General features: G+C 42.8%; 1 long non-coding RNA gene across 3 annotated transcripts in view; it reads left to right on the forward strand.

Moving 5' to 3' along the window:
• The window catches only part of LOC103666670, a 33,270-nt gene that overhangs the window by 9,322 nt on the left and 7,416 nt on the right, over nucleotides 1-16,532 (forward strand). For 2 of the 3 annotated variants that reach the window (XR_005839028.1, XR_005839026.1), the window contains one exon: nucleotides 7,404-7,510. This is a non-coding gene — a long non-coding RNA (uncharacterized LOC103666670). Of the gene's footprint in view, nucleotides 1-7,203; nucleotides 7,511-16,532 lie in introns of those variants that run through there. The other variant, XR_005839027.1, reaches the window with a different exon arrangement.

Here is a 16,532-nt window from a genome sequence, read left to right on the forward strand (position 1 = left end):
CTTAACCGCTGTGCCACCCAGGCGCCCCATTCCGTTTTTGGATAATAGCCATCTTAATGGGCATATTTTTTTAAATTGTGGTAAGATACACATAATGTAAAATTTACCATTCTAACTCTTGTAAAGTGTACAATTCAGTGGCAGTACGTACATTCGCAATGTTGTACAACTACCGCCGTCCAGTTCTAGAATTTTTCGTTACCTCAAATGGGAACCCCTTTACCCATTAGCAGTCAGCCCTTCCCACAGCCCTGGCAAGCATTAACCTACTTTCTGTATCCATGGAATGGCCTGTTCTGGATGTTTCATTTAAATGGAATCATACAATATGAAAATCATGGCTTTTTGTGTCTGGTATCTTTTTTTTTTTTTTTAAGATTTTATTTCTTTGACAGAGAGAGAGAAAGCAGCAGAGAGGGAGAGGGAGAAGCAGATTCCCCCACTGAGCAGGGAGCCCGATATGGGACTCGATCCCACACCCTGAGATCATGGCCTGAGCCAAAGGCAGACGCTTCACCGACTAAGCCACCCAGGCGCCCCGGACCGATTTCTCTCTTAGTTAGCTTGGACTGCTATACAAAGTCCCATAGACGGGAAGGATTTAAACTGCAGACATTTATTTCTTACAGTTTGGGAGGCTGGGAAGCCCAAGATCAAGGTGACAGATTCGGTGCCTGGTGAGAGCTCGCTTCCTGGCTTGTAGGCAGCAGCCTTTTCGCTTTTCTCTGCTTCTGAGATTCTTTCCGACACAATATATGTGGAGTGTTTTCCCACAGCAACAACCAATTCTCGGAGTCCCTGACACTCACCAGGTGCACAACAGTTCAACTCAATTCTGATATTGAGCGAGCATCAGACCCTGCGGGTTAAGGGGCTCAGTCCTACAAGACTGCCTCTACTTCCCATGTCAACTGCAGATGGGGTGCCCAGGCTACCTACACTTTGCCCAGCTGACTGCAAATTTGGAGGTTCCCATGACAGCTGCCTCGAATGACTCACAGAACGCAGGAAAGCGCTCTACTTACTATTACTGGTTTGTTAGAAATGATACAACTCAGGGTTGCCTGGGTGGCGCAGTTGTTAAGCATCTGCCTTCGGCTCAGGGCATGATCCCGGCGTTATGGGATCGAGCCCCACATCAGGCTCCTCCGCTGGGAGTCTGCTTCTTCCTCTCCCACTCCCCCTGCTTGTGTTCCCTCTCTCACTGGCTGTCTCTGTCAAATAAATAAATAAAATCTTTAAAAAAAAAAAAAGAAATGATACAACTCAAGGATAGGCGAATGGAAGAGATGCTTAGCGCTGGGACTGGGGGTGGCGGGCTGATGTACAGTTTCCATGTCCTCTCCTGGTGTATTACCTGGTGTATTACCCTCCCAGCACTCTCATGTTTTCACCAGTCTGGAACCTCCCCCGAGCCTCGTTGTTCAAGAGTTTTCTCAGAGCTCCAACTCCAGTCCCCCGCCTTCTTCTGGAGATCAGTGGATGGAACAGAGGGTTCTCAGGCTCTAGTAAAGTGTTGGGTCTTCAGGGAGCTGCCCCCATCCTGAGGCTATCTCTGGGACCCACCTCAAGTCACTTCTTTAGCATAAACTTAGATGTGATCCAAAGGGGCCCCTTAGGAATGATGACAGACACTCTTACCATTCAGGAAATTCCAAGGGTTTTAGGAACACTGTGCCAGGAACCAAGGGCAGAGACCAAATATATATTTTTATATCACACTGCTTTAACCTCCGTTTGGAAAGGCATTTTGGAACGGAGACAGGAAAAGTATAGGGACCCCATGAAAAACTGCTTTTTCCGCTCCTTTTCCTGCTTCTGTTCTTGCTAGGACTTACACCCCCGCCTCACACATGCCTTATAGCACAGATAATGCATGTCCTCCTCATAGAAGATTGGATTTAATTGTTTCTTCCAGCGCGATAGATAACATCCAAGGAGTGACCAGGCAGCATCCTCGTGATCGTTTTCCAGACCACTGACTCACCAAGACCCCTGTCTCCAGGGCTTAAGTGACATATGGAGAACACCTAAAACTTGTCTTTTTTCCTGGATGCTGAGAAGACACGTCACCAGATCACAATCCTCAATAAACACCCTGGACCCCGAGTAAAGACCAGACTCTCTTCTTTTTCTCTCTGGTCTCCCAGATGCTCTGTCTGTATCCACACTCTCTCTACATCTTTAATAAACTCTGCTCTCACTTCCTCTCATTTGATTTCTATCCGGTGTGAAGCCAGGGACCCTCTTGGCTGGTCTGCCAGACCCCCGTCTTGGTCCTCAGACCCAGCCAGCCTGCATCAGAACCATCCAGTAAAACACGTGAGAAAATGTATTTTGTCAAGGATCTCTTTGTCATCTTAAAATGCAAGCGGCTGGGGCACGTGGGTGGCTCAGTCAGTTGGGCTCTTGCCTTCGGCTCAGGTCATGGTCCCGGAGTCCTGGGCTTGAGCCCCACGTCGGGCTTCCTGCTCAGCCCGGAGTCTGCTTCTCCCTCTCCCTCTGCTCCTCCCCCTGCTCGTGCTCTCTCACTTGCTCACTCTCTCAAGTAAATAAATAAAATCTTTAAAAAAAAAAAATGCAAGAGGGACCTAATGGTGTTTTACTACAGTTAACTATTGGAAGCATTTTGTCACGATTGCTTCAACTGAATTTAATTCAGCAGACATTCAAAGAGACTCACTAGGTTTAGAGAATATGAAACAAAAGCCATGCAAAATGAACGACGAATTCAATAGAAATTATTCTGACATTAAGAAGTGAATTATAACCCCCCCAAAATTTTAAGTCATACCAAAAGCAGTAATTCATTACGACAATTCGCGTTGAATGAGTGTAGTGAGTAAGTTCTGGCATTGTTTGAGGATCCGATTAATGGCAAGGGGTGAATGAAAAGACTTTAATTTTTGTTAATTTGCATAAATACGCCAATGAGTTGATATGAAAGGTAACACATCACGACGACAGCTGATGCATGGCGTCCATTCAGAGCATTACCACTAAGCACGGGGTAAAAACAACTGAAATGGGGGCGCCTGGGTGGCACAGCGGTTAAGCGTCTGCCTTCGGCTCAGGGCGTGATCCCGGCAATCTGGGATCGAGCCCCACATCAGGCTCTTCTGCTATGAGCCTGCTTCTTCCTCTCCCACTCCCCCTGCTTGTGTTCCCTCTCTCGCTGGCTGTCTCTATCTCTGTCAAATAAATAAAATCTTTAAAAAAAAAAAAAAAACAACTGAAATGCCCTGAAATCTTGCAGTTCATCTCTGAAGCTTCACAGAAATATCCACAAATGTAAAAACAGTCCTAAAAGTACATGTCCTTCCCCATAATGAGGGGTTGTTTTATTTATTTATTTATTTATTTATTTATTTATTTATTTTATTTTTATTTATTTATTTTTTAAAGATCTTATTTATTTTTGAGAGAGAGACAGAGCGAGAATGGGGGCAGAAGCAGAGGGAGAAGCCGACTCCCCTACTAAGAAGGGAGCCCCGATTCCAGGACCCTGGGATCAGGACCTGAGCCCAAGGCGGATGCTTAACTGACTGAGCCACCCAGGCGTCCCTTTTTTCTTTTTTTTTTAAGTAATCCCTACACCCAATGTGGGGATTGAATTTACAACTCTGAGATCAAGACTCACATGCCCTACCAACTGAGCCAGCCAGGCAACCCACACCCCACCAACAGTGAGGTTTTGTTTTGTTTTGTTTTGTTTTGTTTTTTTAAGATTATTTATTTATTTGACAGAGAGAGAGACAGCACAAGCAGGGGTAGCGGCAGGCAGAGGGAGAAGCAGGTTTCCCGCCGAGCAGGGAGCCCCTCTCGGCACTCGATCCCAGGACCCTGAGATCATGACCTGAGCCGAAGGCAGATGCTTAACTGATTGAGCCACCCAGGTGGCCCCCAGTAGTGAGTTTTGAAGCTACAAGATGCTTTCTGGAAACTATCAATAATAACAAGTAAGTTTTGTTCAACCATGCTAGCAGAAATATTAGTATTTGAACCTAAAAATTATCTTATGAAATTGTCATATGGAGAGGCAAAGCTGCAGAAAGAATTATTATAAAGGCAGTTAATAAAATTGTTTTTCTAAGTTTTTAAGTCTCTTTTCTCATTCTAAATAGTCATACTTGAAGCTAATTTTGTATTCGTTTTCTTACAAGAGACCACTCCTCCCAATTCATCCCTAAGGTGCTGCAAAAGCTAGGTCTGTCCCTGTACTGGAACAATCTAAAATAGCATCTTATTAATACTGTTTATTTAGCCACTTACTGCTCAGAAGCTGCCGCCTAAAAAACTACTGAGGTGGATGCTGGGACTTTCTTTTGGGAGGAAGGTATCGATTTGGTTCTGCTGAAGTTAACTCTACCCAAGCTCCAGACATGAAATTCATGACATGTGACCAAGACTAAGTCCCGTGACATTTCTTGTTGTCGCATGTGGTCCAAGGTTATCTAATCTGGGTGGATTTTAGGATTCTAGCTGGGAATGATAGGAAAAGATGATCGCTCTTCCTTGCAGGGCTTGGATGAGGAAATATGCCCCAGCCTGGGGGCCATTTGAACATCCGGAAGGAAGCCAGCCAGGAGAAGCAAGAGGTATGGCAGAAAGCAGAGGGGGAGAACCAAGAAGAAAATTGGGTCCACTCTTCAGCCCCTAGAACAAACCTGACCTGAAAGTCTGCTTTTGGACTCTAGTTCTGTAAATCAGTAAGATCCACTTATCGTTGAAGCCAGTTTTGGGTCTGCTTTTCTTTTTAAGATTTTATTTATTTATATTAGAGACAGAAAGAGAAAGTGTGCGCACAGGAGCAGGGGGAGGGGTAGAATGGGAGGGAGAGGGAGAGAGAGACTCTTAAGCAGACTCCATGCTGAGTGTGGAGCCCAAAAGGGGCTCAATCCCACAGCCCTAAGGTCATGACCTGAGCCGAAACCAAGAGTCAGATGCTCAACCGACTGAACCACCCAGGAGCCCCATAGGTATGCTTTTCTTTTACCTGCACAGAAAGTGTCCTAAAAATTAAACACAGTTTCGTTACAGAGAAGCAACTGGGAATTCCTAAGCATTTCTGAACATAAATGGTGAAGAATAGGCAGGAACTGATTCTCATTCTTCCTAGCCTCTTTGCCTTAGTTTATATGACCCAGATATTGATAAGGGGAATGATCATGATAAAATACAGATACGTTCTCAATACAGGAACGTGGTGAGGAATGCAAATATGACCAAATAAAATCCTTCAAGCCAGGGTTTCCACTCTGCGTGTCATGCCTGGTTTGTTAGACCAATAGGTACTTGGGTGTTGTCACATTATTCTTTGCAGATTTTGTTTATCTAAAATATTTCATAAGTAAGTAAAAAACACTTTGGGTTTGAACAATCATGCTCTGCTAATGGGAACAGACTCCAAACCCTGTGAAGTGTTCACGGTAAGTGTTATCCCTGTTGGACAGATGAGGGACACTGAGTCACTGAAAGGGTGAGTGATTTCCTAGGAGGGTCACGAAGTGGGTTGGTGACAGAGCTCAGAGCAGAATCGTAGGCTTTAACCTCTATACTAAACATCTTCTGGGCTGGTTTAATGTTCTCTTAATGGCTGTCGGCATTAATGTCCTTTGATGTAGATGATCAGATCTTTCCACTGTAGACACTAGGAATCCCAAGACTGGCTAAGCGTCAGGCATGACTCACATTCAGAAGTGAGCACCTCAGCAAAGTACACGTATCTTTGGTAGTGAAGGATGGGTCGAAGTGGGGAAGGGTACGGTGTACAAAGAAAGGCTGGAAAGTGCTATTCGCTAAAAGGAAAGTTGAAAAAATAGGCAATAATAATAAAACACTTCTATGATGCTTACTATGGGTTGAGCAATTTTCCAAGTACTTTACAGAGATCAACTCATTTAATTTTCACAATATGTGAAATAGCTACTATTCTTACTCCCATTTTATAGATGGGCAATTTAGACCCTGGGTATTGTGATTTGTAAGAAATATTTATCTGGTCAGTTGACCAAAATAGATTTCTTATATATATTTGGTCTTCATTCACAGTTCTGGCTCACAGCTCCCTAAACCCTTGGAATTTCCTAAGTGTTGAGTGTGACAAGTGTGTCTTTTGTTGCATTGATGAAGGTGACGTTTGGATCTCACCCAGGGTGGAGGGCTGGTTACCGGGGTGACCAACCCTGTGATAGGGGAGTTGGAAATTTCAGTCCCACCCCAGACCTCCAGGGAGGGGAGAGAGACTGGAGGTTGAATCAATTAGTCAATCCTGACTATGCAATGAAGTCTCCATAAAAACCCAGAAAGACTGGGTTTCGAGAGCTCCTGGGTTGGTGAACACCTGGAAAGTAGGAAGAATGGTACTCTTGGAGAGGGCATGGAAGCTCTGTGCCCTTTCTCCAGACCTTGCCCTGTGCATCTGTTCATCAGGCTATTGATATCCTTTATGATATCCTTTAATAAACTGGTAACCGTAGTGTTTCCCTGAGTTCTGTGAGCTGCTTTGGTAAATTAAAGGAACCTGAGGAGGGGATCGTTGGAAGGTCCTATCTGTAGCTGGTTGAGTCAGAGGCACAGGCAACAGCCTGGGGCTTGCAACTGGCATCTGAAGTGTTGGGGCAAAGGTGCGGGGTTGGGGGGGGTCAGTCTGGAAGGACTGAGCCCTTCACCTGTGGACTCTGATGCTATCTCTGGTGAATGGTGTCAGAACGGACTTGAATTGTCAGACACCCCACTGGTGTCTGAGAGTTGCTTGGGTTGTGTGTGTGGGAACACCTCCTCCCCATCAGAATTGGGTCCTGGACCCCAAAAAGAGACACAAATTACCTTACGTTAAGTCACTTGCTCAAGATCACCGTTAATAAAATGGGGGAGTCAGTTTGAAATCAGGTAATCCGGCTCCAGAGTGTGTATTTGTAACCCTATGCTGAACATACATATACTGTGTGCCACGTCATGAATCGTTTCATCCTGGGTCAATGCTGGGGCGTCATTAAATGCTGCAGCTTTGTTCCTCATATATGTTTCTCCTCTTAGTTCTGCTATTTGGGCCACCGGAACACAAGGAAACCATTTCTAGAGAGAAAACGCCTTCCTTCCTTCCTTCCTTCCTTCCTTCCTTCCTTCCTTCCTTCCTTCCTTCTGTAGGTTCCACGCCCAACATGGAGCTTGAACTCACCACCCTGAGATCAAGAGTTGCGTGCCTACCGACTGAGCCAGCCGGGTGCCCTGAGAAAACTTTTCAATTATTCATTTCTTCATTCTTTCAATATACCCTGTGTCTACTATGTGCTCACATGTGCGGGTTGTTCGGAGCCCAGGGACACTTCACGTTTCTAGTGAGTTATGCTTTGCAAATTCCAAAGCTCCCTACATACAGCAGTCTCATCCCTTTATCCCAGGTCACTGCTCCCAAATTCAGAGGTGTTGGGTCTGACTGTTGACGCAAGGTAAGGCAAGAACTCGACAACAAGGAAGCTGAAAACACAACTCCCCATCTTTGGATACTGTGAGTTATATGTTCTTTCTCAAGGCTTTTCACGTGGCAGCTTCACCCCATCATCTCCCAGGCTAGGGCATGACCTGCAGGGAGAGATGTTCTAGAATGTGCTTTGTTTGTTTTAAGATTTATTTATTTGAGAGAAAGAGAGTGAACACGAGTGTGGGGGAGGGGCAGAGGGAGAAAGAGAACCCACAGGCAAACTCCCTGCCGAGTGTGGAGCCCGACGTGGGGCTCAATCTCACAACCCTGCGATCATGACCTGAGCTGAAACCAGGAGTGGGCCGCTTAACTGACTGAACCACCCAGGCGCCCCCACATTCTGGTTTTGATCTGCCAGCCACGTAGGTCAAATCAATCACATGATCGAGGTCACTATTATAGAGGTCCATTACACCTCAATAAGGCTGAAGTTAAAAAAAAAAAGCCTGTCCCCCAAAATAGCCCTGGTTCAGAAATGTATACGCTCAGTGCTTCTGCTGTTCTAAGGAAGGTTCACACACTTCGACTGTGTCTATGTCTCTCGTGTTTTGGCTCCAAGCAGCCCTGATCAAAGATCCTTCCATGAAATCACTACCAGATGTTGGCCCCGTCAGACAACTAGCTGGACGGGCTCATCTTTAGCAAAGGAATGTCTCCTAGCAGGCACTCCATTATCTTTGTCTTCTGAATGCTCTTAAAAGAAAAACAAAAACCAAACAAACAAGCAAACAAACAACAACAACCACAAAACAAAGGAAGAGAAGAAGACGGGCAGAAGGAGGAAAAACAGCATTTCAGTGTTGCTGGTAATAAAAATGTAATTTCTTGGAATGTGACTTGTGTTCTTAAACATTTTAACAGCTTTATTGAATTATAATTTATACACCATAAAAATCCACCCATTATAAGTGTACAGTTTGATAATTTTTAGTAAATTTATGCCGTTGTGCAACCATCTCCACATACCCCGACATTCCAGAGAACGTCCATCACTCCAGAAAGTTCCTTCCAGCTTGTTTGCTGACTATTGTTATAACCTCTTTGTTTGGAGTCTCAGACAGTGAACTCAGTGAATATACTTATAATGGATGGTTTTTATTTTCCCCTTTTTCTGCCCAGGGCAAGAATCCCTACTTTATTTCCCCTGAGATCTTTTGTAGGATACTATTCCCCCTAATTTTCTTCCCCTCCCTTCATTTGAAAGGTTTTTAGTTCTCCACAGATGACAGGTTTACTTTTAATATTTACTCCGTGTACTCATTAGCATTTAATTATATCTTTGGGGTGCAACATTTTTGGCCCTTTGCAAAATAGTCTTCTAATCAGTAACAGCACCAGGTTTTGGTTGAGTGTGAAAATAACAGGTACATTCCCAGTCCTATTCATGCTATGAAAATGTTTTCTGCAAATATAAGAATCACCAGTCATGAAATTACAGGATAACCTTTTTTTTTTTTTCCATGAGGACATGTAGATTTATCCCACCACTTTGAAAAGTGCTTATTTGAATATGGAGAATGGCAGGGCAGATTATGGTGTTGGCAGCCCCTAGAACAATGAGTGCTGACAGAGGGCGTTGAGCCCCAAGCATTAGACTGAGCCCTGTACCTTGTTATTCGTCAGTCTGGTGGAGTGGACATTGTGGTTGCCTCCCTAACATCCATTTTGTCCTTTTCCTGTTTTGTCCCAGCCACAGGCTTAGAATGGAATTAGCCACCTAGGTCTGAGAGAGGGCCGTGATTGCTTTGATTGTAGTTGGCATTTCCCACGCCCCTAGTGATTGGTTCTTGGTTGGGTAATGGGAGCACAGTTCACCCATTCAGAGTGAAATATTTTTATTTATTGATGGTAGGAAGAAATTTTATTCTCCCTCTGTTCCCCTCGCTATTCCCCATTCCCTGCTTCCCACTTTTTCTTCAAGTCAGGTGGGTCAATAAAATCCTTTAGTATCTAACACGTGTTGAGTTGGACATGCTACTTGCATCATAAGGAGTCCTTGCGGATGTGCCTTACAATAACATTGTAAGTATTATTATCCAAATTTCATAGATTAAAAAATTGAAGATCGGAGAAGCTTAATTTGCCTAAAATTTGCTTAAAATCCACATGATTCTAGAGCCCACATTATTTACCATGGTGCTTTAATAGTGCTGCCCACCTGTGTAAGTGCTCCTGTTTTCTGCACATTGAATGATGTTGGATAGCATCACCAGATTGAGCAAACACGATATATATAATCCACATATTAAATATATGACTTGAGCTTTCTATTCAAGCACACGAATATAAATAAACTAAGAAAAATATTAGAAATTGCCAGGAAAAAAAATCGTTCCATTATAATGAAGAGACTGTTGTTTTCAAGTCAAGAGAAAAAGGGATGTATATGTGCATGTGTGCCAGGACACAAAACCAAAAATATTCATAACAACATTGTTTATAGTTGCCAAAATCTGGAAAGAACTAAATGGCTCTTTTCCACCCCGGCTGCCTAAGGATAGCCTGCCATCATGAACGATGCAGTCAGTGTCTGGATGGAAGTTCATGACCAACTACTACTTCAGCACAGACAATCAGTCATCGACATCCTTCATCCTGTGAAAGTGACAGTACCTACAAGAGAAATTCAGGGGAAGCTAGCTAAAACGGACAAGAGCACACCAGATGTCATATTTGGATTCCGCACCCATTCTGGTGCATTGCAGGACAACTGGCTTCAGCATTATTTACAATTTTTTGGACTAGGCAAAACAATAAAATGAACCCCACCCTGATTTGCAAGACATGGGCTGTATGAGAAGAAAAAGATCTCAAGAAAACGGTGAACTTTTACACTAAAACAGAAGGAAGAAAGTCAGGGGCACTGCAAAGGCCAATGTTGGCACTTGCAACAAGCAGGAACAATTCTGCAATGATTGCACCGTGTTTCAGGGAGAGGATTAGCAAACTGAAAAAAAGTAAAAAGAGTAAAATGGGTAAATAAGTTGTGGCATAGAATTCATGCAATGGAATATTTTACAGCAATAAACATGAATGGACTATGCAGGCTAAGTAAAATAACATGGATGAATCTTATAATGTTGAACAACAAAGAGGTTATAGAAAAAGACTATAGTGGGATGCCTGGGTGGCTCAATCAGTTAAGCATCTGCTTTTGGTTTGGGTCATGATCCCAGAGTCCTGGGATCGAGTCCCATATAGGGCTCCTTGCTCAGTGGGAAGCCTGCTTCTCCCTCTCCCACTCCCCCTGCTTGTGTTCCCTCTCTCGCTGTCTCTCTCTCTGTCAAATAAATAAATAAAATCTTTAAAAAAAAAAAAATCTTAAAAAAAAAAAAACTTCCTGTGATTATTTGCTCTGCTATTTTACTGTTGGTACAAATTTTCAGAAACAAAGATACAATCTCTGTGATGAAGTCCAGTTGAACAGAAACACACCAGAATATCATTTGGAAACCTGTTTCTCAGAATAGTGTAAACTAGAACTGCATTCTGGAACCTCATTTTAAATATGTTGTCAATGTCAGCTATACTCAAATTAAAAAAAAAAGGAAAAATATATATCAGCTAGAGATATAATACTAAATATGCTAATGGATATCAATGTTCAAATAACAGGTTCATTTGTAAGTTTTTCATAGCTCTTTATACATATATAAAATATTGATAAAAACTTGGGATTTTTTGTCATGGGGGAGGGGCAGAAGGAGAGGGAGAGAATCTCAAGCAGACTCTGTGCTGAGCATGGAGCCTGATGTGGAGCTCAGTTTCACAACCCTGAGATCATGACCTGAGCTGAAACCAAGAGTCGGACACTTAACCGACTGAGACACCCAGGTGCCCCAGGAGAGAGAGAATCTTAAGCAGACTTTACTCCCAGCGTGGAGCCTGACATAGGGCTCAGTCTCACAATCCTGAGATCATGACCCAAGCCCAAATCAAGAACTGGATGCTCAACTGACTGAGGCACCCAGGCCTCTAAAAGTTGCGATTTTTATGTGGTTGCATGAAAATAGAAATGTGCCTTATGTTCTATAATTTACATGGTTGACTTACCATCTTCTAAAGAGTTCTATCACCTCTCCAATTATGACACACACACACTATGCTGGAGGCTGGGGGCGGTGGGAATATGCTCTCTTTGTCCTTCGCTCACATCCAACTTATAACCTTCTAGAACAAAACAAATTATCTTTTTTTGGATGGCTTTCTAAATTCAGTGTACAACTTCTTCCTGTCTCTCTTGGATCTGCTGTGACATCAGCCAAGTCACATTTGAAGCTACTGGAAATATTAAGAGAGAAAGAGGGGAGTCACAATTAGTATTTTTTTATTTGTGATAATAGGTACCTCTCCTCTCTCCCCAAACCCCTCAAATCTGATATGATTGATTTACTCCCACGTGAGGTAGTGACCTTCCACCATGTTCCTTTCTTATGCTAGCTGACACATTTGTCAATCTTTTTTAGGCAAAGAGAGAGGAAGGTAAGTGACTTATGAAAATATAGCAAGAGGTAGTTTCCTTCTGATAACATTTTTTTCACTTGATAAGGAAATAAAGATATTGAGTTCGTAAGTGGGTTCAGCTGATTAAAAACACATTCAATCTTATTTTTATTAAAATGCAAATACTCATTAGGCTTTAAAAATTCAATAAAACTCTTCTAATGTTAAATTTTAAATATCATATTAATGGGAAAAACGTTATCAAAAAGAGGTGGAATCAGTCCATTTGGTTGTAAAATGAAAGTGGGTTGGGGCACCTGGGTGGCTCAGTCAGGTAAGTGCCTTCAGCTCAAGCCATGATCTCAGGGTCGTAGGATCAAGCCCCATGTAGGGCTCCCTGCTCAGCCAGAAAACCTGCTTCTCTGTCTCCCTCTGGTCCTCCCCTGCTCGTGACTGCAAATAAAAAAATCTGAAAGAAAGAAAGAAAGAAAGAAAGAAAGAAAGAAAGAAAGAAAGAAAGGGAGAGAAAGAAAGAAAAAGAAAAAGAGAGAAAGAAAGAAAAAGAGAGAAAGAAAGAAAGAAAAAGAATAAAGAAAGAAAGGGGGGTCAAAATGTTCCTGCTTCTCAGGAGATTATAAAAAATGAATCATTGGGGTGCCTGGGTGGCGCAGTCGTTAAGCGTCTGCCTTCGGCTCAGGGCGTGATCCCCGCGTTATGGGATCGAGCCCCACATCAGGCTTCTCCACTAGGAGCCTGCTTCTTCCTCTCCCACTCCCCCTGCTTGTGTTCCCTCTCTCGCTGGCTGTCTCTATCTCTGTCAAATAAGTAAATAAAATCTTAAAAAAAAATGAATCATTACAATTTAAAATGTGGGGACATACTAAAACAAGTTGAGCCCATTGGAAGAAAGGCTGATGGGTAGATTTCCTTAGAATCCCCGCCTGCTTCAGTGAGTCAGAGCTCCGTCCCCCAAACCAGAAGGAATAATCTCTTTTTCTTTTGGACTCTTCTAGTGCTTTCCTTGAATTTCTTTCATGGCACTTACCACGTTCTACCATGTGTTATAGTTCTGTATGTATTTTCTCTCTCTCCCTGACTCTATCTAGGACCTGGGGTATCCTGATTCTCCAGTTCGTCTTTGTGTCTTGCACAATGCTCTTTGCCCAGTTAGTGGTTACTGGATGGGAGAATAGATGAGAGACTGAGTCAGCGGCATTTTCCCGCCTGGCTTTGGCAACCACATCTGCTGAGCATATCAAACAACCCCAGACATTAGGCGTGGCTGTGTAATCCCACAGAAATCAAGCCCTGCGCCGAGCAAGAGGAATTCTGAATCCTAAGCCCAAGTCAGAGTCAGAATAAACAGATTTAGAATAGTTAAAGCTTAGAGGCATTAATTCAATCGCAGGCACTACCTGTGGTTATAGCCAAAAGGACATACAGCCCCCAACGAGGCCTCATAAAGCAGGAGGCAGCCGGCTGCAGCATTTTACGCAAGAAGAAAGTTAAACATCTAGAAAATTGCTAACATCAAGGTAACAGCAACAGCAAACAAGATCTAGTACTTAAAGGCTTTGTGTCAGAAAAAAAATTGCTATTATTTTCCCTTCAAATAGCCTTTTCCAATTTATAAGATAAGGATATGCTTCTTAGAAGTAAAGAATTCAAAGACACGAATAGTGCACAGAATCTAACAGCGCTCCTGTTTTCTCTCTACTTTTTTCTAAATCTTCATATTTTCCCCTCTCTACTACTACTACTATTCTACTACTAATTCTCATGAACACACAAGAGATGTTATTATTTCTCCCAATCTTAAAAACAAAATACCTTTACCCACTTCTTGCTAATGTCCCATTTCTCTGCTCTCTTTTGCCCAAAACTTCTTGAAAGAGTTGTCTATCCTTGTTTGTTTATTTATTTATTTATATTTTAAAAATTTTTTTTAGGTAGGCTGTTAGCCCAACATGGGGCTTGAACTCACAACCCTGAGATCAAGAGTCACATGTTCTGGGGGCACCTGGGTGGCACAGCGGTTGGGCGTCTGCCTTCGGCTCAGGGCGTGATCCCGGCGTTGTGGGATCGAGCCCCACATCGGGCTCCTCCGCTATGAGCCTGCTTCTTCCTCTCCCACTCCCCCTGCTTGTGTTCCCTCTCTCGCTGGCTGTCTCTGTCTCTGTCGAATAAATAAATAAAATCTTTAAAAAAAAAAGAGAGAGTCACATGTTCTGCCAACTAAGGCAGCCAGGTGCCCCCCTCATGTTCTTTTTCAATTTTTTAAAATTTTATTTAAATTCAATTAATTAACATATGGTGTATTATTCATTTCAGAGGTAGAGTTCAATGATTCATCAGTTGCATATAACACCCAGTGCTCATTACATCATGTGTCCTCCTTAATGCCCATCACCCAGTTACCCCAACTCCCACCCCTCTCCCCTCCAGCAACCCTCAGTTTGTTTCCTATAGTTGAATCTCTTAAGTTTGCCTCCCTCTCTGATTTCGTCTTATTTTTCCCTCCCTCCCCCTATGATCCTGTTTCGTTTCTTAAATTCTACATATGAGGGAAATCATGTGATAATTCTTTCTCTGATTGACTTATTTTGCTTAGCATTAATAATTCCCTCTAGTTGGGATGTCTAGATGGCTCAGTCAGTTAAGCATCAGCCTTTGGCTCAGGTCATGATCCCGGGGTCCTGGGATTGAGTCCCACATCGGGCTCCTTGCTCAGCAGGGAGCTTGCTTCTCCCTCTGCCTGCCGCTCCCCCTGCTTGTTCTCTCTCTCTGACAAATAAATAAATAAATAAATAAATAAATAAATAAATAAATAAATAAAATCTTCAAAAGAAAATACCCTCTAGTTCCATCCACATTGTTGCAAATGGTAAGATTTTATTTTTTGATGGCTGAGTAATATTCCATTGTACATATGGACCATATCTTCTTTATCCATTCATCTGTCAGTGGACATCTGGGCTCTTTCCATAGTTTGGCTATTGTGGACATTGCTGCTATGAACATTGGGGTGCAGGTGCCCCTTCAGATCACTACATTTATATCTTTGTAGTGCAATTGCTGGGTCATAGGGTAGGTCTATTTTTTAACTTTTTGAGGAACCTCCATACTGTTTTCCAGAGTGGTTGTACCAGCTTGCGTTCCCATCAGCAGTGTAAGAGGGTTCCCCTTTCTCCACATCCTTACTAACATTTGTTGTTTCCTGGCTTGTTAATTTTAGCCATTCTGACTGGTGTGAGGTGGTGTCTCATTGTGGTTTTGATATTTCCCTGATGCTGAGTGATGTTGAGCATTTTTTCATGTGTTTATTGGCCATTTGTATGTCTTCTTTGGAGAAATGTCTGTTCATGTCTTCTGGCTGCTTCTTGACCAGATTATTTGTTTTTTTGGGTGTTGAGTGTGATAAGTTCTTTGTAGATCTTGGATACTAACCCTTTATCTGATGAGACATTGGCAAATATCATCTCCCATTGTGTCGGTTGTCTTTCGGTTTTGTTGACTGTTTCCTTCGCTGTGCAAAAGCTTTTTATCTTGATGAAGTCCCAATAGTTCATTTTTGCCTTTGTTTCCCTTGCCTTTGGAGACGTGTCTAGCAAGAAGTTGCCGTGGCTGAGGTCACAGAGGGTGCCGCCTGTGTTCTCCTCTAGGCTTTTGATGGAATCCTGCCTCACATGTAGGTCTTTCATCCACTTTGAGTTTATTTTTTTGTGTATAGTGTAAGAAAATGATCCAGTTTCATTCTTCTACTTATGGCTGTCCAATTATCCCAACACTATTTGTTGAAGAGACTTTTTTTCATTAGGTATTCTTTCCTGCTTTGTTGAAGATTAGCTGACCATAGAGCTGAGTCCATTTCTGGGTTCTCTATTCTGTTTCACTGATCTATGTGTTTGTTTTTGTGCCAGTATCATACTGTCTTGATGATTACAGCTTTGTAATAGAGCCTGAAGTCTGGAATTATGATGCCACCAGCTTTGGTTTTCTTTTCCAGCTTTCCTCTGGCTATATGGGTTTTTCTGGTTCCATACAAATTTTAGGATTATTCGTTTCAGCTCTGTGAGAAATGTTGATGGTATTTTGATGGGGATTGCATTGAATGTGTAGCTTGCTCTGGGTAGCATAGGCATTTTAACAATATTTGTTCTTCCAGTCCATGAGCATGGAATGTTTTTCCATTTCTTTGTGTCTTCCTCAATTTCTTTCGTAAGTGTTCCATAGTATTCAGAGTACAGATCCTTTACCTCTTTGGTTAGGCTTATTCCTAGGTATCTTATGGTTTCTGGTGCAACTGTAAGTGGGACTGATTCCAATTTATCTTTCTTCTGTCTCACTGTTAGTGTACAGAAATGCAATTGCTTTCTGTATATCCTCACATTCTTTATTTTTTTTAAAGATTTTATTTATTTATTTGACAGAGAGAGAGACAGCCAGTGAGAGAAGGAACACAAGCAGGGGGAGCGGGAGAGGAAGAAGCAGGCTCCCAGCGGAGAAGCCTGATGTGGGGCTCGATCCCAGAACGCCGGGATCACGCCCTGAGCCAAAGGCAGACGCTTAACGCTTAACGACTGCGCCACCCAGGCGCCCCCCCTCA

This window comes from Ursus maritimus, unplaced genomic scaffold, assembly GCF_017311325.1.
Source record: "Ursus maritimus isolate PB19 unplaced genomic scaffold, ASM1731132v1 scaffold_32, whole genome shotgun sequence".
Taxonomy (NCBI): Eukaryota; Metazoa; Chordata; class Mammalia; order Carnivora; family Ursidae; genus Ursus; species Ursus maritimus.